Below are 23,886 nucleotides of genomic sequence, written 5' to 3'. Positions count from 1 at the left end.
ACTGGGTAAGGTGGGGAACAACTGAAGAAGGTTGGGGACCACTGGGTTATAGAGCAAGGCCAGAAGGGACCATTGTGACCATCCAGTCTGACCTCCTGCGTAACACAGGCCAGAGAATTCCACCAAGTGATTCCTGCATCAAGCCCATAATTTCTGGTGGAGTTCGAGTAGAGTTTAGAAAGGCATCCAACCTCAAAATTAAAAAAACGACTCCAAGTGATGGAGAATCTGCCATATCGCTAGGTAAACTGTTCCAATGGTTAATTCAGATTGAACGGTCTGAACTCACATGAGTAGGGCCCTACCAAATTCACGGTCCATTTTGGTCAATTTCACGGTCATAGGATTTTTAAAATAATAAATTTCATGATTTCAGCTATTTAACTTTGAAATTTCACAGTGTTGTAATTGTAGGGGTCCTGACCCAAGAAGGAGTTGTGTGTGGGGGGGTGGGTCACAAGGTTATTGTAGAGGGGGCTGCAGTACTGCTACCCTTACTTCTGTGCCGCTGCAAGCGGTAGTGCTGCCTTCAGAGCTGGGCAGCTGGAGAGCAGAGGCTGCTGGCTGGGAGTCCAGCACTGAAGGCAGAGCCACTGCCAGCAGCAGCGCAGAAGTAAGAGTGGCATGGTATGGTATTGCCACCCTTTCTTCTGCACCACTACGGGTGGGGCACTGCCTTCAGAGCTGGACGCCCAGCCAACAGCCGCTGTTCTTCGGCTGCCCAGCTCGGAAGGCAGTGCAGAAGTAAGGGTGGCAATACTGTGACCCTCCCCTCCCCCCCCACAAAATAATCTTGCAACCCCCTTTTGGGTCAGGACCGCCGATTTGACAAACACTGGTCTCCCCCATGAAATCTGTATAGTATAAGGTAAAAGCACACAAGACCAGATTTCACGGAAGGAGACCAGATTTCACAGTCCGTAACGTGTTTTTCATGGCCGTGAATTTGGCAGGGCCCTACAGATGAGCATATTTGTCCATCTGTACTGTTGTGAAAGTAGAGACAGCTTCAGAAATCATGAGTAGCCTGTAGGCGTGAAGCAAATGGATGCCTGAATGCCTTTAGTAGGGCTGGGCAGAGTCCAGAGTTCAATCATCTTCTGATACCCAGCTTTTTTAGGGCTGGGTGAGAGCAGGTTAGATGAATCCAGTTTAGGTCACCAGTGAAGAGAGGAGTCCTTGGTTTCAGTCTAGGCCTTAGTAAACCTGCATCCATTTATCCAACAGAATCTCAAACTGGCTCTGTCTGCACAGGGGAAGCCTAGAGCTGGGGCATCCTCTGGCAGTTCTGGTTCGAGGTTTGTGTAGGCAAAAAACACACAGCTCTAATCACTGCTATTTTCCCTCTTTTCAAGAGATCCCAATTCACACCTACACAAACAGCTGTCAGCTGTACCCTTATTCTTTATTCAACTTGGTCTTTGACCAGGAAAAGATCTGTGGCATAACCACCACCCGATGTTCTGTGACAACCAAAGTTCAACAGTTAAGCTTTTCCTATCCCAAAGATTTTAAACAGTTTCCACTCTTCACTGCTATTATAGTGACTGCTATATTAGGGATTTCTTGGCAGTCAGAGTATGTCTACACTGTAGCTGGAAGCCAGCCTTGAGCTAGTCCTACACAAGCTAGCATGCTAAAAATATCAGTGTGGATGTCACAACTCTGGCGGAGACTTGGTTTAGCCACCTGAGCTCAGACCCAGGGGTCAGGTGGGCTTGAGAGTCTGAGTTGCTGCATACACAGTACTATTTTTAGCATGCTAGCTAACACGAGTCTGTCTACCTGGGCTTGGAAGCTCGCTCCCAGATGCAGTATAGACATACCCTTAGTGGCCAGCTGGGTTAAGGACCCTTCAACTCCACAAGAAAATGAACACACAGCCCAGCTCTTCTGCTGTTTTACTTCCATAAAGCCAAACGCAGGACATTTCTGCTACTGAAAACCAACCACAAGATCACATCTGCCTCACCTGGAAAGAAGTTTAAACCCAACTACTTTTCTGTTCCTCGCAACAAACAGGATGCAAATCTAGGGAATCTTTCATACTGAATTGCTACTTGGTTAGATATAGACTTATTTAAGAGAGCAATAAAATATATTGTCTTCAGCTCTGTAGTATTATCACTCGCTTCCTTTGCCAAATACAAGTATCAGGCCTGGAGGAACTCCTACCTCCATGGACAAGGTCAACTTATTACTCTGACTGAACGTGCCCAGCTCTGGACTGGGATAGTACGTACACCTTTCTGTTTCCACACAGAGCCACTGGGTCTTCATTTCGAAGTAAATGAGGAAAAGGGTTCAGGTTCTATGGGGAAAATTAGCTAATTTCAGCTTGACGCACAAGGATTTAGCTGCCAGTTACTAGTTGTTTGGGAACTGAGCTGTACAATAGCTTATATCCAGGACTCAGTCCAAGTGTTGAACTCTCACTGCTGTCAGCATAGCTAAGCACCTAATCCACTCAATATTCTGCAGCAAACTATGGCTATTTTGAGAAATGTCAGCCTTGGGGGTATAAACTCCTAGCAACGTTCCCTTTAAACTTGACTGAATGCATTATATAATTGAAAGGAGTTTTTATTAGTGAAACAGCAAAAATCCCACTGCCATTAAGAATAAAAATTAATGAGCTACTGAACAGCAATGATTATTCAGAAGGCTGTCATGTTTACTGTGAAACCATAGCCATAAATTATGGGGTTTTTTAAATGTAATGTATAAACAACCCAAATTTTAAAATAATTTTAGCCAGCAGCTCAGCATCCAAACCAATTTCACCATTGGATGGACTGCCTTTCAGATCACTTTTTCCCCCTCCTAAATTACAAGACCAAATATACGGTTAAAGGGTTAAATAAAAAACAACCCCCTTATGTTTTCTCTTTCAATACATAGGGCACAGGAAGATAGAACAGCTGTACATGAACGCCAGCATGCTGGCAACACCATATCACTTAAATTTTGCTCTCATGGATTCCTATAGTTGATTTGCTCCGAGACGTATGGAATATTGGTGTTAAATGCCTGCTGTTCCCCCCCCCCCCTTTAAAAAAAATTGGGGGGAGAAAGGAAAGTCCAAGGCTATGTTATGTGTGTATTATAAACACTCACATGCAGAGTGGGTGCCATTAAATTTTTTTGACATTTGTCACATTGCAGTATTTGCAATATTTCCTGTAATAAACTTGCTATGATGTTTCCTATTCTTAACTACCATGGGTGGTTAGCAACCATTTCTTTATGGCACCTACTGTACACTTCCCACAACATCCTCCAAGCTTCTACTAATATTCAATTCTGAAAGCCTAAGTAATAATAAAACCACACCCAAACCCCCCAGAAAACAGACATCAGTTTCCATTCTGCTTTGCTTTCCGTGGTGTAATGATGGAGAGGCTGATGTGCTGGATACTGGTGAAGCTGGAACCTCTACCACACTTTCATAATATCCCTTATTAGAAAATGGGCATTGTGTCAGTTAAAAAAAAAAAATCATACAAATTTCCAATTAATAGTTACCATTTAATCCTGTTGTCCATCTACATTTCCTTTAGCTGCTTGGATTAGGGAGAGGTGGTTATGGAAAAATATAAAACATATCCTGAGTATAAAAAGATGAAGCATATATTGCCATCAGGGAAAGTATATTTAAAAAAAAAAAAACAACACAGCCTTTTTCCTGAGCAGAGCCCACTTTACATGAAAAAGCAGGAGACAGGTATTCATCACACGGTTCCTATGGAAACTGACACTAAGCAACTTCCCTGTTCTACCTTTTGGCTGTCTGCATGTGTGCCCACAGTACTGGCTGGAGCATCCATCCCAAAAATGTTTTCTCATCAGGAGAGAGTGAAACTGTGCAGGAGGACAGCCATGTAAGAGTCAGGGACTGGGACAAAACTAGGAGTGAAAATTAATGAGTCCTGCAGCTTGTTGAAGAGAACAAACAGGAGAGTAAGAAGCTAGCATGATGAAGAGAGGAATGAGATTTATCCTCACCTGAGCCTTGTCTATACTAGTAAATAGGTGTTTTTTACAAGATAGCTTTCTCATTATAAAAAACCCACACCATTATGCCTAGTGTAGAATAGTAAAAAGCTCACATGGTCTTGTTTAAAGACTATAGATAAATTTATTACTTTTACTCTCATAGCAAGTGGACATGCTAACTATTTCCTGCAGCTAAACCAATGCAAAGCGAACCTGTTTGGTTTTTACATCAAGGGTGTGATGAGGTTTCTTGCCCAGCAATGTCGTTTCTCATACATCAAATGAGTGATTATTTAATCTGATGGCTACTGGTAGAATGATAGTTCTTCATTGTATCCTGTCATTAATATAGTACACTCAGATTGGCTTTAGGAACAGACCTCTTGTACACTTCAGCCAATCAAGAGGCAGAGTTAACCACAAAAGTACATAATTACTAGTCTGGTCCCTGACTGGTTTAAGATTTAAAAAAACCCAACCAACCACCCACCCACCCATCCAACACATACCCATGCCTAAAGATCAGCCATGCAGTAACCTGTTTGGTGTAATTACAGCAATAAAAGAAATCCTACATTAGACTGAGCTACGGTTTCCTAATTCAAGTATGTGTCAGGCCAAGCGTGGCAAATGCCACTTGGTCACTCTCACTTTCTGTGAAGTTTAACAATATTGTTGGTTTTCAAATGGGGTGGGGCAGGGCAATCAAATCCTGAACTTTAGTATTATGGACTGAATAAGCAGGAGAAAGAGGGGGCATGTGGCTTATTTGTCATGTATTTTTGCTTCTTGTGATGGGCAGGCCTGGTGTGAATCACCAGAGCATATGCCCCGTGTGGTGAGAGAGTTGGTGCTTTCCTAGTGCCTTCCATATGGGGACCTCAAAACTCTTAACACACAAACATCAACAACTTTTTTTAATTGACTAATGGGGGAGGGGAGATTCTGATGGCACACACTTGGAACAGAAGGTCCTGAAAATTAAAATTCAACACCAGATTTGGCCAAATAGTGAATCTGGTGACTCCTTTGGAGCTACACATTTGTTGCTATCTATATTAATTCTTGTTTGCATGCGAGTGGGGGGCAGACAGGTGGATGGTTCAAAGACTCGTGTACTGTTCCTTTAAACGGACTGGAGGACGTTCTGGGTAGAAACTTCAGAAAGAATGAATAGTTTTAGGATAATACTGCTTTCCTCATCTAACAAAGTTCTTTGTTCAGTGTTAAAATAAAATGACTTTTTTCCCCAATACTTTACCAGTGTCGATGACAATTCCCTTAAGGGGGAAAAGGGGGCTGTTCTGCTCCCCTCTTTAAAGAAGTCTTTTCTGCAATTAATCTGAATTATAGTAGTAATATCTCAGTTGGGGCCAATGGGTAAGTGCCCCACTGTCCTGAACAGCTTACAATCTAAATAGACAAGACTGTCGGAGGGTGGGATAGGGAGAAAACCCATGAGTAAGGCCTGGTCTACACTAACCCCCCAATTCGAACTAAGGTACGCAACTTCAGCTACGTGAATAACATAGCTGAAGTCGACATACCTTAGTTCGAACTTACCGCGGTTAAGACGCGGTCCACACGCGGCAGGCAGGCTCCCCCGTCGACTCCGCGGTACTCCTCTCGCCGATCTGGAGTACCGCAGTCGACGGCGAGCACTTCCGGGATCGATTTATCGCGTCCAGACCAGACGCGATAAATCGAACCCGGAAGTTCGATTGCCAGCCGTCGAACTACCGCATAAGTATAGACATACCCTAGGTGACTAAAAATATCCATCAATTAAAACCGGAATAAGACCAATATTGTGTGCTTGAGGCCTTTGAAATTAAAAACCTGCTTAAAAAGGAGTAGTTACTTCCACGCTTGTTCAATCCTGTCAGATAGGGAGGGCAGTCCAAGACTGTAGACTCCCAAGAACCTCATTCCGTGGAGGTTTTAAAAGACATTAGTGTCTGCCTAGCGTTAACCAGAGGGGCACCAAATCAGGCACAGTGGGCAGGTACAACGCTCATTTGCCGACAGAATGGTTGAGCAATTGGGTTTTACTCAGACAAGGGTTTGCACACACAAATCTTCTACACTCCCGGTTTTTTGTTATATAAATCAAGCAGAGACTAATTCCATCTTGGCACAACAGGAGCTCCCCCAAGACCCTTGCTAGAGCCCTGGCATAGAGGTAATTGCGAGAGCCAGGCAAAGACCTGACCACACCCATCACAACTACTTTGTGTGAATGGAACATTACATTTAAACTTTGTACCCAGCCCATAAGTATCACCATAGCTTAACTTCTCTCTCTCTCTGAATAATACCTCAGGCAAGGACTGTGTATAGCCCAGAAAGGGGAAAAACATTTTCAATTTTCTAAGATTCCGTGATCCTGCTGATCTTCAACCTTTCCCAAAACTGCTAAATCCCTGAGAGATGCCTTCTCCAAGGCTGCCTCCTGATGATAAAGTACCTTCTTCCAATCAGGGAACAGAAACAGTACAAGGTAGCCTATGTGACCAATCATAACTAGCAGCGTTAAGATTGAACAGTCACACAATGAACAGGAGCAATTCGTAGAGTAAAATAACTCACAAAACAGCTGCCAAATAAAAATGTGACAGTGACCATCTGCTCATGGATGCTGATCACAGGGAGAGAAAGCATGCATGTGCACTAGAAAGCAGCTAGCATTGGCTGCCTTATGCTTGGCTGCTGGGAATGCTCTAGGCCAAGAACTGAGCATCAGCACGTTCCACCCCCTACGTCTGACTGGTACCCCCGGGGAGGTGGTGTGTATGCCATGTTAGCTAGCTTCAGCATAAACCAAGGAAATACTTTTAATCTCAGTCTAAACACACAGTTCCAGCTAAACAGGTTTCCAATAATGGTTTGGCTGGATACTGAGGATGCCATAGAAAGTGACATGTTCTGAACACCTTCCAGGCCAGGTTTTACTCTGTCAGAAGCCCAGTACTGACCGGACCTAGGTTTGGAATATTTGACAGAAACTGTGTTTGCGAAAAATGCATTTAAACTCAGGCCGGGTCTGCACTACAGACTTTAATTGATGCAAGTTACATGGGCAAACAGCTGCTAAAGTTTATATATCACTTGCGCATTGGCATACTTGGCTGTTTACATTGACACCATGCGTACTCACCAGGAGTGCTTTTCTCAATGCAAAGTGTGGTGCACCTTAGATAGGTATCCCAATGTGCCACGTGCTGCTATCTAGCGTGAAGCCTTTTCTCAATGTGTTCTGGGATAGAAATCACTCTCCCAGGAATCTCTGGGAGCTAGGGGGTCAAGTTCCCAGCATGCAACTTTCGCCATCCCAGAATGTCATTCATATCCCATAATCTTTTTGCCTTTTTTTTTTTTTTTAAATCCCACAAACCCGTGCAGCACTTTTGGCACTAGCCCACCTTGCTACAGAATACATAAACGGCTAACTTTCTACAAGTATGCAAGTGTTGGTGGATCACACTTCACCAATATCCAAGGTGGCTGGTCAGGGAAGGCGCATGACACTTGCATCTGTAAGAACACAGGACTGTTCATAAAGCTGCAGACAAGGGCATTCTTTCCCAACTGAAATGCCCATAGTTACTCTGGGGGACCCAGACTCCCTCTTGCTCACGAAGTCGTATACCAGCCACCTTGACAGCACCAAGGAGAGATTCAGTTACTGGCTCAGCAGGTGCCAAATAACTGCTGAATGCGCTGTTGGCAGATTGATGGGATGCTGGCAGTGAGGAAAAATACCAATGGTTAGACCTGCCTGTTGTGGTGGACACTATTTGAGAGGAAAAGCTGCCGCCAGGGTGGAGGGTCAAGGTGGAGCAGCTCTTACTTTGAACAGCTAGACACAAGGGCCGTTACAAGAGCTCAGCATGGAGTTATGCAGTTGAGGGAGGTTTTGAAAAAGCCCTAGTAAAGTTCGGTGCTGGACTGTTCTTTGTGCTTGGAGAATTGGTGCTGCTAGGAACTATGTAGTACTTGCTGTACATTTATAAATGTGTATTTCCCTCAAGCTAGGAGTTATGCAGTGCTTGCTGTACACTTACAAGTGCTATGTGCATTGAGTACTGCTGTGCATTCTGCAATGTTTCTTGTGAACTCAAAGATAATGGTATTCTTCAAAAATAGACATTTATTGACTTGCAAAACCAGTGCAGAAAAACAATGTGCAAAAAACAGCAGGCAATGAAATACAAACTTTAAACTTAACAGAATGGGACTTTGACATTGGAAAGGCAGCAAACATTTCTGCCCATTTCAGTGCACAAATGTAGTCTGTTGTGGCTACACATACACTGACCTGTAAGAGCCAAGGTTGGTGTACGTGCAGCTGTGGTTTTCCTTGCTGTCACCCAATGTGGAGTAGGAAGACTAAGGATGCAGCCTGTGATGCCACAGGGGGATGTAGGGAGCTGCTACCATGGAGTTCTCCAAGGATGGCAAAGGGCAAGAGTCTGGAATCTTTGGATCTGTAGGTCAACCAGGGTCTACAGCAGTTGGGTTTGCTGCCTGAGAAAACCCATTATATGCTGGTTCATCTCCCTCTCTTTTTCCTGATGGGATTCCTGGGCCTGTCTCCTGTCCATTCTTTCCTTCTCCATGCCATCTGCTGTGTTGATCTCCAGGCCATTTGTTTGCAGTCCAGTGCAGCATTAGCTTGCAGGATCTCCCTGAATATGTCCTCCCTATTCCTTGTTCTCCTCCTAGTCAGGGCCAAGAGTTCTGTGAGCAAGGGAGGGGCGCCTCTCAAGGCTGCAACAGCAGCAGCTGCTGATAAAAACAGACAGATGTGTCATAGGATTTACAGTCCCAATGGAAAGGGAAAAATAGTTTCAAAACTCCCTTAACCTTGTTCCCATAAACACTTAATATGAAATGCTTATTGATACTTCAGCTTTGGAGCCCAGCCACAAGGAGAGCAGCCCACCAGGGGCAAGGAAGGAATTTCAGTTGCATGAAACAAAATTCTGGTCCCTGTTCCATGGCTACATGTGCAGGGCAACAGCACTGAATAGTGGCACTATTTTCTAAGGCAGCGGCGGTTTTAGCTGATGTCTTGCCCAGGAGGGTAACAAAGGCATAGAACACTCAGCTGCCACTGGCTGCCCAAGGCCGCCTAGGTCCATATGCCTCTAGCCTGTTTACTGCAGAGTTATCTCTCGGATACAAGGGACTTCCCTATGTACATAAACAAGCTCCATGTGGCTCCCCCTGCCAGCCCCCACATCTAACCCAACAGGGGAAATGAAGAGCAGGTGCCAGCTCTAACTCGTCTGGTAGGAGCAGAACAATGAAAAGCAGATACCTTTGTCTTGTTAACCGGGGGATGGGCCAGGTGCCATCTTGAAATTTCAACAATTTAAAGAAAAATGCCTGCTTAGCGGAGGTCCCTTCCCCTCCACTGGGCTCGTCCATGCTCGCCTGCTGGGACTCGCTAGATGGGGGTGAAGTCTCAAACAGGTCCTGGCTTGTGGCATTGTTGGAGTCTGATCTCCCTGCTCTTCCTCTTCACAGTAGGGATCTGTGGCTCTGGCTCCTCAGAGGTATCCATGGTGGTCTGTAGGGTCTCCGCCAACTATGGCATGCAGCTCGTTGTAAAAGCAGCAGGTGTGTGGCTCAGCACCAGATCGATTGTTGGCCTCCCTGGCCTTGTGATATGCCTGGCCAAGTTCCTCCGCTTTCATATGGTGCTGCTGCTGGTCCCTATTATGCCCTTTTGCTGCATCCCCTGTGCAATCTTTTCATAGGTTTCTACGGCAAGGCGACTTATGTCGACCTAACTTTTAGGGTTGCCAACTCTGCCTGAAGCTATTCCGGGAGATTCCCCCTCCCCCCCCAAACATGACAATGTCATTTTCTTAAAATATCCTATTAAAATCTCCCAGATTGCTTTCAATAGTCACTGGGAGATGAATGCCAATTCCGGGAGACTCCAGGCCAATTCTGGAGGATTGGCAACCCTGCTAACTTTGCAGTGTAGATCAGGCCCTAGTTCTGCTAGTGTTCTATCCCCAATGAAGACAAGAGCCTAAAAAGTGTAGCCAATAACACTGTTAAACACAAGACAACAGAAAATACCACTCCAGAAGATCCTCCACATCTTCATAATCTTTGGCCCTGCGCAGCATGATACTTGGTGAAGAGAAGTTATTGCTGCTAAGACACAGGCACTTCTGAAAATTTTACCCATAAGTCACATGGACAGAGGGGGGGGGGGGGGGAAGAGAACTTGGCAATTTGGGATGAATATTTTGAACAGAAACTAAAGCAATCACCAACAAACTGGTGTAGAATAAATACTAGGACTCAAATTCGTCCTTTATAGAGATGAATTATAAAGACTGACAAGTCTGAAATGACCTGAAATATTATTTTTCCATATATATATGAATATTTCTAAAACCATCCAAGGGACTGGAGAGAGTTTGTTGCCTCCTAAAGGGGGACCTTTAACTAAAAGGTTGAACAAGATTATAGTGGAAACCCTGAGGATACTTTAAAGTGGTTTTGCTGTGTTTGGGCATACCTTCTAAAAACCATTATTCTTGGGATTTTCCAGCAAGTTAATATTTTCCTTGCTGCACCAACTTTCCTCCCCCCACCCCCCTTATTAAAAGGACAAATTAAAGTAGTACACTGAACAGAGAAATGGCGGTGGAGAGGTTAAGTAATTTGGCCAAGGTCCCAAAGAAGAGCATTGTCTAGAACCCACATCACCCAACTCGCTGTCCTTTTGTAACAAATCCAACATAGTAGACAGGCAGTTAAGTAAATTACGTATCTGCATAGCTGGGACTAGAGCGCTGATCTTTCAGCTCCCCCAAAACAAACAAAAAATACAATGACCTCTACCACTTGGGCTAAAGCTGCTCCCCCATAGCTTATAATAATAAGGCCCCTCTTCTGAGGGCCAGCCACTAGAAAATAATATTACAGACAGTACATTATACACAGATCTATATGGTGGGCCATGCAAAATGTAACATTTAAGGTGCCTATCACTGTAGTATCTAAATGCAAATATCATAACACTTTAGAGAGACCAGACAAAAGCTCCCTGCCCTGAGCTGCTCACAATCTGTGCGTTCCAGAGAATCCCACACGTGGAAGAGAATCATGGTGGGGATTCGCTGAAAGAATGATTTAGGTTTGAGACTGGAGGCAGCCAGCTGGACTAACTTAAGTGCTGTAGTTAGAGCTTCTCCATGCCATTCTCTTCCACTCCCTCCCCCACCTCTCTACCCCAAAAAAAGTGTGGGGGGAGAAGAGTCCACAAGTCAATGGGAAAACTACGAATTAACAATGCCAATGTCAGGAGCAGGATACCAAAAGCACTATCATGGGCTCTCTCACACAAAATAAATTCTACAAGAGCACCTCTTCTCCCAACCCCCAAAACCACACACATTCACTTCCAGTCTTAGAAGCTCATATCAAATTCCAGGCCAAAATAAAGTTATAAAAGCCTGTTGGTTTTTATAGTCAGTCTTAGGACTGTCCTGACACAGCATACACAGATTTTTTGTAATTGCAGGGATTGTTCATATGTTAGAGGTATTGCACGTAAACAAATTAATGGTATTAAAATACACAGGTCCTGTCCACACAACAACTTTTAAACCAAGCTTATCAGTTACCTGCATAAACAGCTCCAAACATACTTTGTGTTCATACATCACAAGGTTAATCCTTGTTTGGCAACTTACAGTATTCCACCCCTGCCAGCAGACACAACTTCTTCCTAGAACCAGTTCAATGCAGTTTTTTGCACCGTGAATAGAACAGCTCCCGCTACACACCCTACTGTGCATGTGCAATTTTGCTATTTCTACTCCCTCTCAACTAATAGTAATAGGGTATCAGTGTGTAATGCCCCAGTCACTGCTAATGCTGCTCTATCTGTAGGTCTTCCAAGAATACCGCGGAGACAGTATGGGATTGTTCCAGAATACAATTATATCGAGTTAGCCAGTGTGATAGGTGTGTCTACACCAAGGAAATGAACATACAGTTGTGCTGTGAAGAGAGCTGCTATGTGGACATAAAATTAACTTATGCCTGTTACAACACACACAGTTGAGATAAGAACTATTTAAAAAGCCATGGTTGTACTTGTAGCATAGACGGTCTTATACATATGTGACATTTTTCCCACTTTAAAACCTTTGGACCGATTTTCTTCCAATTTGGCTTATTCCTCAGACCTAAGAGAGGTCACAAGTCAAAGGGATGTTTGAGCTTTCTGTGTTCCTCCATTATTAAGTCATTAGGGTAAAAGATTTCTGATCCAAAAAGGGTGGCAAAATGCCTAGCACATTAGGGATGCTAGGCATTATTGACTAAATTAAATAAATACATGACAAATTCTCTCCCCTCCCTCCACTAAACAGATGCAGGTATAAATAAAAAAAATCCCTTTAATTTAAGGGAGTCAAGATAGAAAACTTCATGTATTATATGCAACTGAAAAGGGAAATGGGGTGGGGGGTGGGAACCCACAGACACTGAAATTCAGCCTTCACTACAGTGTGCACAACCTACGTCCACTGCTATGTCATGCGCAATTGCATTAACACATTCATAAAGAAGTTTTTACATGGGCTCTGCATGCTTTTAAGGAAAGTACAAGTCAGGCCAAGTTTGGAATCCTCCAACCTATGCAGTTTGAATTACAGCAGCCCAAACTAAATTCCTTTGTGGAACTCAGATTCAAAAAAAGAGGGGGGAGGGGGGAACCTCCCCAAACTTGGATTATCTAAGGATTTTATCATAAAACCAGAGAGTAGTAATATTTATTGACATGCCAAGAGTCCTGCAGCACAAGAATTTAGGAAAACCTAGAATACAGATACACCTAAATATCTTAACAAACCACCATTTTGCTTTATATAATGTAATCTTACAAGTGGGGCTGATCGCATTGCCTATTAAGGTTGCTTGATACGTTTCATCATAAGATTGTGTTATCAGTTGCTCATAATTTTACAAGGTTTTAACAGATTGAGCTGAAGTTTTCCATGCTGTGTCTGCCTCAGACTGATTTATTTATTATTATTATTATTATTATTAAGAAAATTTCAAGGAAGATAGTTCAGCCATTTCCAAGGGAGGATATGGGGGAAAATATATTGTTTGGCCCATATTAAATTCTGGCAAACTTCTCTTTTGAAAAGCTCTAGTCTCCCTAATGTGTTGAAGGTAGAACTTGACTTTTAGCATGGGGGTGGCCCTGGTGAAAATCTGACCAAATCTGGCCAAGTTATGGAGACTTTTTTGGGGGGGGGGGGGGGAACAAATTTCCTGCACAGGCTTCAGGGTTTGGAAGCTTAATTACTACTACACCTCCACCCCGATATAACGCCACCAGATATAACACGAATTCAGATACAACGCGGTAAAGTCGTGCTCCGGGGGGGCGGGGCTGCGCACTCTGGCGGATCAAAGCGAGTTCGATATAACGCGGTTTCACCTATAAAGCAGTAAGATTTTTTTGGCTCCCGAGGACAGCGTTATATCGGGGTAGAGGTGTATCATTCTTAATACCTTTTCCAGAATGGCTATTTTGGTAAATTGTCAAGTATAGACAAACCCTCAGACTCTGTCAAATATCTGTGAAACTCACTGGCAAAGTGTCCCATCCTCCTCTAGTGCTGGTCCACACAGGATAACAGCCTACTACAGTTACCAGTTACTCTGTTTGCTGAAGTGGCAGAGGTCTGTGTGGTGCACCTAAAGGTTCCAACCCTGCTGATGACCCACTTAGATGTCAATATGATGGAATCAGCTTTTTCAGTTTGCTTTTTTTTATTATTATTTATTTAAATTAGGCCATTAAAAACACACACAACCATGTTAAAAGGACATTAATGTCGTAAAGTCAAGCACTCAGAAGTTAGGAACTACCAGCAGTTTTACTAAGGTTTTACTTAGCAGTTTACTAAGGCATCCTTAGTTAGGAAATGCCAGAATTAAAGTTGCCTGTGCATCCTTAATTTGGTCCCTTTACACATATGCATGAGCACATTTTTTTTCCACAGGCCCCCTGCCTCATTCAGTGCTCAGGATGGATGGCGCTCACTTAAACACAATTTTGTTTTCTCATTGCACAATGTGTGGCCCTGTGCCTTATTCACTGTATTCTATCCAAACCCTGCTCTGAGGCACAGTTATCAATTTCCACAGTGGTTTTTCTATGGTGCTCATCACTATAGGCTCAGTACTTCAGAAACATTCATGAATTTATTTTCACAACACCCCGTGAGCTGAGGGAATACTATCCCCATTTTGCAGCTGGGAAACAGTCAGATTAAGGTCAAAATTAACACTGAGTTTGGGTGTACAGTTTGAGAGGTCTAGGCCCTCGGAGCACTTATCATATTGCACTTCGTTTGTTCAAAGCAGAGCTCAGCTGCTTCAGTTGCAACTGTGGGTGCTCAGCACTTCTGCAAATTAGACCCGGGGTCTCAAGCTGGGCACCCAGAAAGTGAGGAACAGACAATTAGTGAGCAACTGTGCAATGTTTGGTTTAAGTGACTTAACTAGCATCACACAGGAACTCTGGCAGAGGTAGCAATAGTCACATTCTCCAGCAGTCAGCTGTCTTAACTGTGACACTGTCCCTTCTCTTCCTGCAATCCCCGGCCTCACTCATTACACTCCTTCCAACTGCTACAATGAGCAAAGCATGGGTCCTACAGACATACATAACCCTGAATCATCCCCAGAGCAGATCCATCTGCAATGTATGAGACAAGCATCCTATGAGGAAAAAATACTATGATCATGTAACTAAAGCCTGAATCAATGCATATGCACAAAAGGCTGAATTAAGGTTACACAGACAACCTTAATAGTGGCATTTCATAACTTGACTTAGCAACCTTACTAATGTTCTTTTAATGTAGTTTTGTGTGATTGCTTTTTACAACATTTACAGACCATCTGTTAAAACACAAACTTGATTTTTCTCAGTTGAATTTGCCTGGTTTGGGGGCTGCTCAAGGCTATAAAAAAATTGGAGCCTGAAGCAACTTTTGTGGGTTCATTTCCCCAGGGAACAGCATAGCTAAGAGGAATAGTCAACACAGAGGAGAGAGGAAAATTATAGTACATGTACATCAAGTAGGGTCACAGAAGGAAACTGAAACCAGTTCCAATCTCTGGATCCCACAAATCCCTCTCCCATGTGTTCTCTGGCACCACTTCAAAGTAACCTGAGGCAGAGGCATGTTCACCTGTTTCAGTGTACGCTATTTCCTCAGTGGCTATAGAAACAGGCACCAAGAGGATCCCACCTGGACCAGCCATTGTAGTTCCTGACCAGAATCTTGCAAAGGGTAAACTTTATTCTGAAGGGGAGGAAAAGAACAAACAGCCCGTGCTTATGCCCTCTCTGTCTTCTTTGAGCAACTAATATCAGGAGATTTATATTCAGGGCAAGAGCCCATGCTGGCAGGAGAGGAAAGTGCTTCTGAGAAGGAGGGGGAGGTGGGTAGAGGGAATAGCCTACAGTTTCTTGGCTTGTGATCAGCAAGCTGGACGCATTCTGTGGAACTAGGCCAAAGTATTAGTTGTTATATTCAAAAGAATACTTGAATCCCAGCTCAAGGGAGCCTAGTTTGTGGCTCTCATTTATGCTGTACATCAATTGAATATCAAACCACATTTTCTGCCTTCTGAATAATAAAGCTTAATAGTTTGGGACTCCCATATGGCCTATTGTTAAGATATTTCCAAACACTGGCTGCGGTTTTATTTCTGAAGGAAGGAAGACTTCCCCCTCCTCCGAGCTTTACTTGGTAAAAATAGGCATGTGGCAAAATAAAAATAAAGTACATCAAAAGTTCTGAGAGGGGCTTAAAAATGAAGGGGTGGAAAAGATGGGAAATACATTTTGAAATGTAAAGGGGGGTGGAGGAGAAGGCCACTGTCTCATGCAAATGCGTGTTTCAGGCACAAGCAGCTGGTGCCACCAGCCTCTGCAGTACTGAACAGGGGGTGTAGAAGCTTTCAGAGCCCACGAGCTGCCCTAACAAAGAAGGACCACACAGATTCAAGCCATTCACAAAAGGAGCCAGGCTGATTATTTGATGATTACTTACAAGGGAGCTTGGCCAGTAATGTAGGCAATAATACTGGAGAAACCTGTTCAATGTGTAACCTGGGTTTGTCTTTTGACAAGTCCCTCTTTACTCAGCTACTCATTCTCAAAGGGCACTGCTGATGGATGAAATGTATCAATTTTCTACACAAGACACTAATTTTGTTAACGATAATAATTAATAATAATAAATAATAATAATAAATGCTTCTACAGTGCAATACACACAGGCACTATTTTATCTGAACATCCAGGTGAAGGCAGGAAGTATTTTTATTCCCACTTCACAGATAGGACAATGAGGCAGAGAGATGTTAGAAAACTTGCCCAAGGTCAGAGTCATGGTCAGAGTCAGGATTAGAACTAGGCGTTCCCCACTTCCCGTCCTGTGTTCAGACCACTTGGCCTCTTTGAAAAAGAGTGAGTCAGTTTGAACTGTAACAAAATTTGACGAGTGTGCCCAAGCACCCAGTTCCATTCAGTACAGGGCAGCGAACTGCTCAGAAACCTCTCGAGTCTTATACTCTTAACAGTGCTACAGAGGGAGCACCACAGGGCATCCAATTGAACAAACTCCTGCTCTCAGCAAGCAGCACCACAAACTGGCCCTAAAGAGGGGCTATCCAGGCCTCCTCACTGAGGAAGATGAAGCCCTGCATCTTGACCATCCATGGTGTAACATACTGGACTGTGTTTAAGCAAATGATCCAGGAAGATAAGAGTTCTCATACCAGGCAGGGGCATGGGGGCACAGCAAGATCACCAAAACCTAGCAGCCACTAGACTCCAAGGAACTAAGGGGGCAGGAAGGTTAAGGAGCAACTTTTTTCCTCTGGCTGTTGCCACTGCTTCACCCTTGCCCCACAGCAACATCTCATTCCTGCCTCCTCCCTTCCTCTCACGTTCTGCTCTAGAGAAGAACCAGGTTTTAGGAACCAGCTGCCTTGACCCTGTAGCTCACAGCTGTCACCTGCCTCCTCCCTAGAGCTATGCAAAACCCAGAATTTCCATCCCACAGGGAATTCTGACACTTCAACATTTGTCTTCATCCCGAGTCAGGGGACAAAGGTGAAATTGTGAAACTTTTTGCAGAACAGAGTCTGAAAAATGTGTTTCCAAAAAGTTGTAATGTTTCAATTTGACATTTTCCATCAAACCAGTTAGACATTCCCCAAACTGAAGTTATTTAGTTCCAGTTTATTGAACTGAGCTGAAATGTTTTATTTCCAGTCAGTGTGCTATTAAACCTCCGTCACAGGAAAATCTGTGTTTCATTATGGGAAGGCATAATCCTCCAGGAATCCTGGCCCATAGAAGATAAAGGTGGCCTGAACAACAACTCCCATAAGGCAATGTGCTGTCAGGGAAATACAGTTTAATGTTTTGTTGAACTGATTGATATGAAATATTTTGTTTCCAGTTTAAAAAACAAACAAAACAAACAAAAACCCTGGTTGAACCAACCCAAAATTATTTCATTTTGATTTTCCTAATTGGGGGTGGAGCTGAAGATTTTCAACAAAATCAATTTTCCCCACAGAAGACTTTGATTTTGCAGAAACTGCATTTTCCTTTGGACAATCATTGACAGAATTTCCAGGTAGCTCTGTGGCACTTGTGGGAAGCATAACACAGGCTCGAGGGGCACAGAAGGTATCCTACAACCCCACGTACACCTTTACCCACTAGCTACAACCTGCATCCCTTCCTTGGCACCTATTCCCAGCTGTCATTACCTTCATAAAAAGTTCCATCAAATTTTACATAGAAGGATAACTTCTCTGTGGAGTTATAATAAATTCTCTCTGTGCTGTAGAATTCTGGGATACCTTAAAAATAAGCTATTGATTGAAGCTCATTCTCTATCATAGAAATTTCTCTAAAACGGTATTTTAGACTTGGGTCAGTTTCACACCTATGGAAAGAGTCTTTAGAAATTAGAGTAAACACCCTTCCTCCCCCCACCCCCCCATAACCTCAAAAGGACTGGAGGATCGAGATCATGGCAAGAATAGACTGTGGGGTTTGGAAAGAATTTTGAGACCCCCTGCTACAGAGGTTACTCAACATAGGTGCCTGTAGGTAGAGCCCATCCTTCTACTGCTTGAGCTGTTGATACTGTCTCAACCCAGTGAGTGAAGAAGCGAGTGTGTATGGAGGTTCTTTATGTTGCAAGTTCTTTCTTATCCCACATGTATGTGTCTAGATCATCCATAACGACTCAACGGAGGATCCTACTGTAAGAATGGGTGCAGGGTTACCCTGCCACTGCAAACAACAAGATGCTGCATAAGGACCAATGTGCAGTCAGTCATTTTTAGTAGTTTTCCTCTATAAAAGTAGTATAGTATATTCCTAATTCTTGTACATCTTAGGGAAGGGGAAATGGGATGTGCATATATTTTGATTTACTTCTTTAAAAAACACTTAGCCCACAGAATTCCAATGTTGGAAACTGTAATAAACCTCTTTATAAACCCTATAACCTTGTGACTGTTTTATAATTGTAAGGAATCATAACCAGAGAAAGATTTAGTCTAGCAGTGATCTGCCCTCAAACATATTAATCTGTCACATCTAATATAAAGGCAACAAGGAGACTAACTTATACAGACTGAGTATGGATTTGATGGGATCTTAAACTTAAATTACCCCTGAAGCCAGAGTAAATTTCTCAACCCAGCACCTACTAGCCCAAGGACTAAGCCTACTAGCCAGAGTGGAAAAAATACCTTTGTTTTTATTCATGATTTTAAGCCTTCAATGCATGTTTTACAGTTGTATTTTACTGCTGTTGGACATTCTCAATATGGCTGTGACACATATGACCAGCTTTCTTTTTATTTCCTCCTTTAGCTGGGAGATTTGATTTTTCTGTTTCTGATTACAGTAAGATATGTGGTGGGGGACGGGGCCTTTGCTACCATGCCTTTCCCAAAGCTATGCTACCTGAAATGTAAAGGAATACAATAACTATGCATTGTATACAACAACGTTTTTAATATCAATTCTCTACTTAATATTGGAAATGTTAGTTTTTCCTTTTCTAGCTTCATTCCACTTTCTTTCCTAGCACAGATCATAGGGTAGGTTGTCTTGCCTTGTTTTTAGGGCATGTTTCATCTTTCCTTCCTTTCCCCACACCCCCACCTCTCTATTTTTTCTCTCCTGAAATCTCAGTCCCCTGCTTCTCTTCTCTAGCTTAATAATTCAAATATTATCTAGATCTTAAATCTCTCCCTTCTTTCTCCTACCCACTCACACACTCCTCTGTTCGCTGAAGGGAATTGAGTTCTGGCCCACTCCACATTTGGTTCCTTTCTATCCTCCAGAGAAGTAGCAAATGTCTCTTAGGACGTGCAACTCCACCTTTTCCTCCAGAAAGGAAAACAGCAGCTCACTCAATCCTCCTGTCCCCAGACCTGCCACTCAGCCCTCTAACTGATCCCAATTGCCCGTTCACCCTGCAAGAGCGGTTAAGTAGGTTTTTCCAAACAGAGATTAAGAGATAACCCTGAATGCAATTTATAGTTGCTTGCATATAGAAGGAGCCAGACCTGAAACCCACTACTGATGCTTACGAAGTCTTTTGGTGTTGAACCAGGGAGCCCTGGTTTCAACAGTTGCAAGACTAATGAAACCAAGTGTGTCAGCGCGGCTGACTTAGTGGGATACTGAAGAGGGTTTTTTACATTCTCGCATAGTGCCGTAGTATAGACGCCTATGCCAACAGAAGCATTTTTTCTGAACAACGTTGGCTAGGTCAGCAGAGGCCCTCTTAGGTTGACATAAGCCCCAGCGTAGATGGAACTACGTCAGCATAGCTATATTGGTCAGGGGTGTGTGGTTTTTCCATATCCATGACCTATGCCCACATAACCTTTCACAGTAGGCCAGGCCTGAGCATGTGGTTCTCAGTACCAGTCACCCAAGGTAGGGTAATCCCATCAAGAACTTCAGAACATACCGGAGGGACATTGGTTCATGTGGTGAATAACTATAGCCAGGAAGCAGTTGCCTACTGCTTCAAACACTAATTCCTTCTGCTAGCAGGGAGCCAATCACCTCCCTGCTCAATATTAAGTTGTAACATTATTAGTGCCTAGGATGAACTTTTAGTTCTACTCTACAGCAATGGACAGACTACAACATGTTGGAGAGAGAAAAAAATATCCAGGTGTGAGACGCTTATTGCTCTGGCCACTGCAAAAAATGAAGGCTTGAGCTCACATTTTTGCCTGATTGCATAGCTGTCTCTGCTACCCATCTAATCTGCTTAGAAAACTGGTTTTGAAGGATATGGTTCAGACATACCAGTCGTGTAAAGGGAGGGGGGGGAGAAAGGAGGAGGAGAAGTGCTGCAGCTGCAAAAGATAAAATAGAGACAACTAATTTTCTCAGAGGTTGCAACACAAGCTCTCTCCCCCTCCTCCATATACAGTCAACTACACTGGGTGGATAAGCTAGAGATTCTGCAGCGTAAGCAATAAGGCTTACAACAAGGTGTGAGAGCCTCTCTCTCCCCCCTTTCCCTAATACCCACGCCCTTTGGGGGTGCAGTGGAAACCAAAAGGCTGAAAGCTCAGCCACCAGAAAGAGGGAGGTGGGAGAAATACCTGTCCTGGCTCATTTCAATTGTGATACCACTTTCATGATGGGGTGGAGGGAAATACATGTCACTAGATGTTATACTCAGACAATATGTGGATAAGGAGTTGCAACTTCTGTTTGGTGGTTAGGTTTTGAACCCCAATTGTGTGATCAGATTTCTCCTATTATCCAGGCCATTTTACAAACTCCAACACAATTTCAGTTGAGCCATATGTCCTGGAAATTAAACAGATGAAGGGGGAGGGAGGGAGGGAAATCCACTGCATTTTTTGATGACAATATCTGAAACTTACACATGGAAATCTCATTTTATAGTCGCTGCCATCTCTAAACTACGGCTGGATGATAGATGGGGTATAATTTTAAGTGGCCCTTGAACAACACTAAATAGGCCAAAATTTTCAGCCTTTTGGCGCTGTGTGTGTGTGTGTGTGTGTGTGTGTGTGTGTGTGTGTGTGTGTGTGTGTGTGTGTGTGAGAGAGAGAGAGAGAATATGAATGGGTCACCAACAGACAATTAAGCAGCAAAATTAGTGCACCAGATTGTGGTTGCACTTACATCCCATCAATTAAATTACTCTAGATTTTTCAGTAGAAAAACTGAAATCAGAATCCTGCCCAGCACTTTAGGAAGGCAGCTGCATTTTTTTTTTTTTAAATGCGTAGGATTTCAAACCAGTTTGCTTTGTTTCAGAAGCTTAAGCTCCCCTTATCAGAGGGGCTAATGGCCTTTAGCAGCTGAAAGAAAACGTCTAAAAATTAGACATGCGTGCTTTTTTCCTTCTTTGTGATGGCTAAAGAAGGTATAGTTGTGTTTTTTCTCTGCTTATTTTGTCTTCCTCTTCCCCCTCCCTCCTTGGAAATCTCAGCAATGTGATACTAGTCATTAGGGGGTCTCTGAGGATGTATTTTGAGAGTGCGGACTCCTTAATTGAAGGTGCTAGTCTATCGAGTCTTTAACAAAAACTTCCTCTCCCCAAAGTTAAATATGTATTAATGAAAAGAGCTTGAGTCTGACTAAAAATCCCTTTTCCCACTTAATTATTCCAACTATCACAGTCTTGACTCTTGCAATGTCACCATTTAATTCATTCTCAAGTCCTCAGAATCTTTCAGGCCGTTCTTTTTCCTATCAAAGACCAGACAAGGTTCCAAGTGCAATTCTAGCCACCCACACCTGTTTGCTGGTCAACTCTCAAGGCATTCCAAAACCATCTCCCCCTGGCCCCCCAATTTTTAGGTGTATTATGCTACAGCTGGCTGAAATAAGCAGGTATTCTAGATGTAAATGGAAGTCAAAATACAGCCAATGCAGGGATGCTTAGAACATCTGATATCAGGGGACACCCAATCAACTAGCAGCACCCCACATGCTTCTGCTGAAGCACAAAGCTAAAAGACCAAGTATTTTTCACTATCCAGAGAAGTGCCTTTTTTTCCTCCTGCTTAGCTCCCCTCCTCAGCACAGCATACAATTCCGAAAAGTCATTAGAAAAAGGTATTTGTGACTCTAGAGAACACGACTAGTCCTTTGTATTTAAATAGTTCACTTCATTCAAGAATCTCATAGCGCTTGGCAGTGCTATTCGCCACTTTACAGATGCGAGGTTAGATGACTTGCCCAAGGTCGCAAAGCAATAAAGAGGGAAATTGGACATAGAGCCCAGACTTCTCCAATTCTGAGCCCACTACCCTAATCTCTAGACCAGAGGCGTCAAACAATGGGGTCTGCAGGCCAGATCAAGCTCAGCTGATGGACTTGTCTGGCCATTAACATTCAGATACTGTAAAATCTGAAGCTTTTGTTTTGAAAAAGCATTTCTAGCCTTCATGGTTACGAAGGTAACAATCCAAATAAGTGTGTGAAGCCCTGCAGCAGCATCCTTCCAGGTCTGCAAGCAGCCGGAAAGATGTGGACTGCGCACCCCCCATTAATCTCATTAGGATATTAATCCTGAAGCCCAATGACAACACTTCATTAACTATTTAATTGCTGATCACTGCTTACATTTGAGCAGATGGAATGGGAGTTACTGTAGGGAAGAACAGAGGCGGCACAGACAGGGAAGACAGAGAAAAGGGAAAGGAAGATGGGAAGATGACAAAAGGTGCAGAAACAGCAAAGATCCTGAAGGGCAGCATAATTTCTCCCCTCGGTGCTGATTAGCAACCAAACCATGCAGCTTCTAAGACCCTGTGCAGACTAAGCTAGTCAGGACACTTTAGCTAACATCACATTTCTAAATCCTAGTCCAAGCATTCAAGTCTATACAGATCCTGTTTCTGATGACATCACAGGGACTAAGAGCAAAGCTATAATGTGGTGTGAGATCACTGGGATGACAAGCAATAGAGAGTACCTTGCATCTATGTTCTGGTGTATTTTATATTCAATAGACAAGAATAAGTTGTACTTCTCAGACTGAAGGTTGCATGTGGAAGGGTTAATTTCCAATTTCTAGTATAATTTTGTAGTTAGACACTACCACATGGCTAGTATTCTCTCTGATGCTCCATCCAAAGCCCCATTACCCAGTGGAAAAAGGGATTCAACTACTAGTTTGCACTCCCCTCGAACTTTCCAAATCAGAGGATTTCAAATTGCTCTACAATCAATGACTCACCTACCTTGAGCGCAGCTATAAATATTATACCCGTTTGACAGATGGGTAAACAGTCCCTCTGAAGTCACCGAGATTGCAAGGCTGTGATTGAGGGCATACTTGACCCAAAGATGTTGACTTCAATGTGGGTTGTGAGTGCTCGTCATTTCTGGAAGAAAAGGGGGGGGGGGGGAGAAAGTCTACTTTTACTTAAGTATTGAAGCCTGGAAATTTTGTCTAACGTTAGGCACCTAAAAGTGACTTATCCAACGCCACAGAGACCAAAACCCTCACCCCAACTTCAACAAGTGGGCTACACTTCTTGCCTATGGTCTCTTTGTTCTCTAGAGCTGGGGCAGAATTATTTGGGGCCTGGTCTTCTTGGTCTTTATGGCTCCAGAGTGTATAGCAGGAGAGCAAGGAAACTCTAAAACTGAACTCTGAAGTTTTATTTTGTGGGAGTGTGGTGAATACTTACGGGATGGGGGATTCTATCCGGGAAGCAGTGACTCAGAGATTTTGGATAAGCAGCTGAACGTGAAGTCCCAATGTGATGCTG

At 43.3% G+C, this 23,886-nt stretch overlaps 1 protein-coding gene across 2 annotated transcripts in view; it reads right to left on the bottom strand.

The window, feature by feature from the left end:
- The window catches only part of HIC2 (HIC ZBTB transcriptional repressor 2), a 52,442-nt gene extending 28,950 nt beyond the window's left edge, over positions 1-23,492 (bottom strand). The window contains exon 1 of one of the 2 annotated variants that reach the window (XM_024219502.1): positions 23,349-23,492. The gene's annotated coding sequence lies outside the window, so the exon portion shown is untranslated. The remainder of the gene's footprint in view (positions 1-23,348) is intronic. The other variant, XM_024219501.1, reaches the window with a different exon arrangement.
- Positions 23,493-23,886: the final 394 nt, after the last annotated feature.

This window comes from Terrapene carolina, unplaced genomic scaffold (genome assembly GCF_002925995.2).
Source record: "Terrapene carolina triunguis isolate 2854851 unplaced genomic scaffold, T_m_triunguis-2.0 Scaffold234, whole genome shotgun sequence".
Taxonomy (NCBI): Eukaryota; Metazoa; Chordata; order Testudines; family Emydidae; genus Terrapene; species Terrapene triunguis.
Note: the sequence above shows the minus strand (reverse complement) of the source record. Positions and strands in the feature narration are given on the sequence as shown.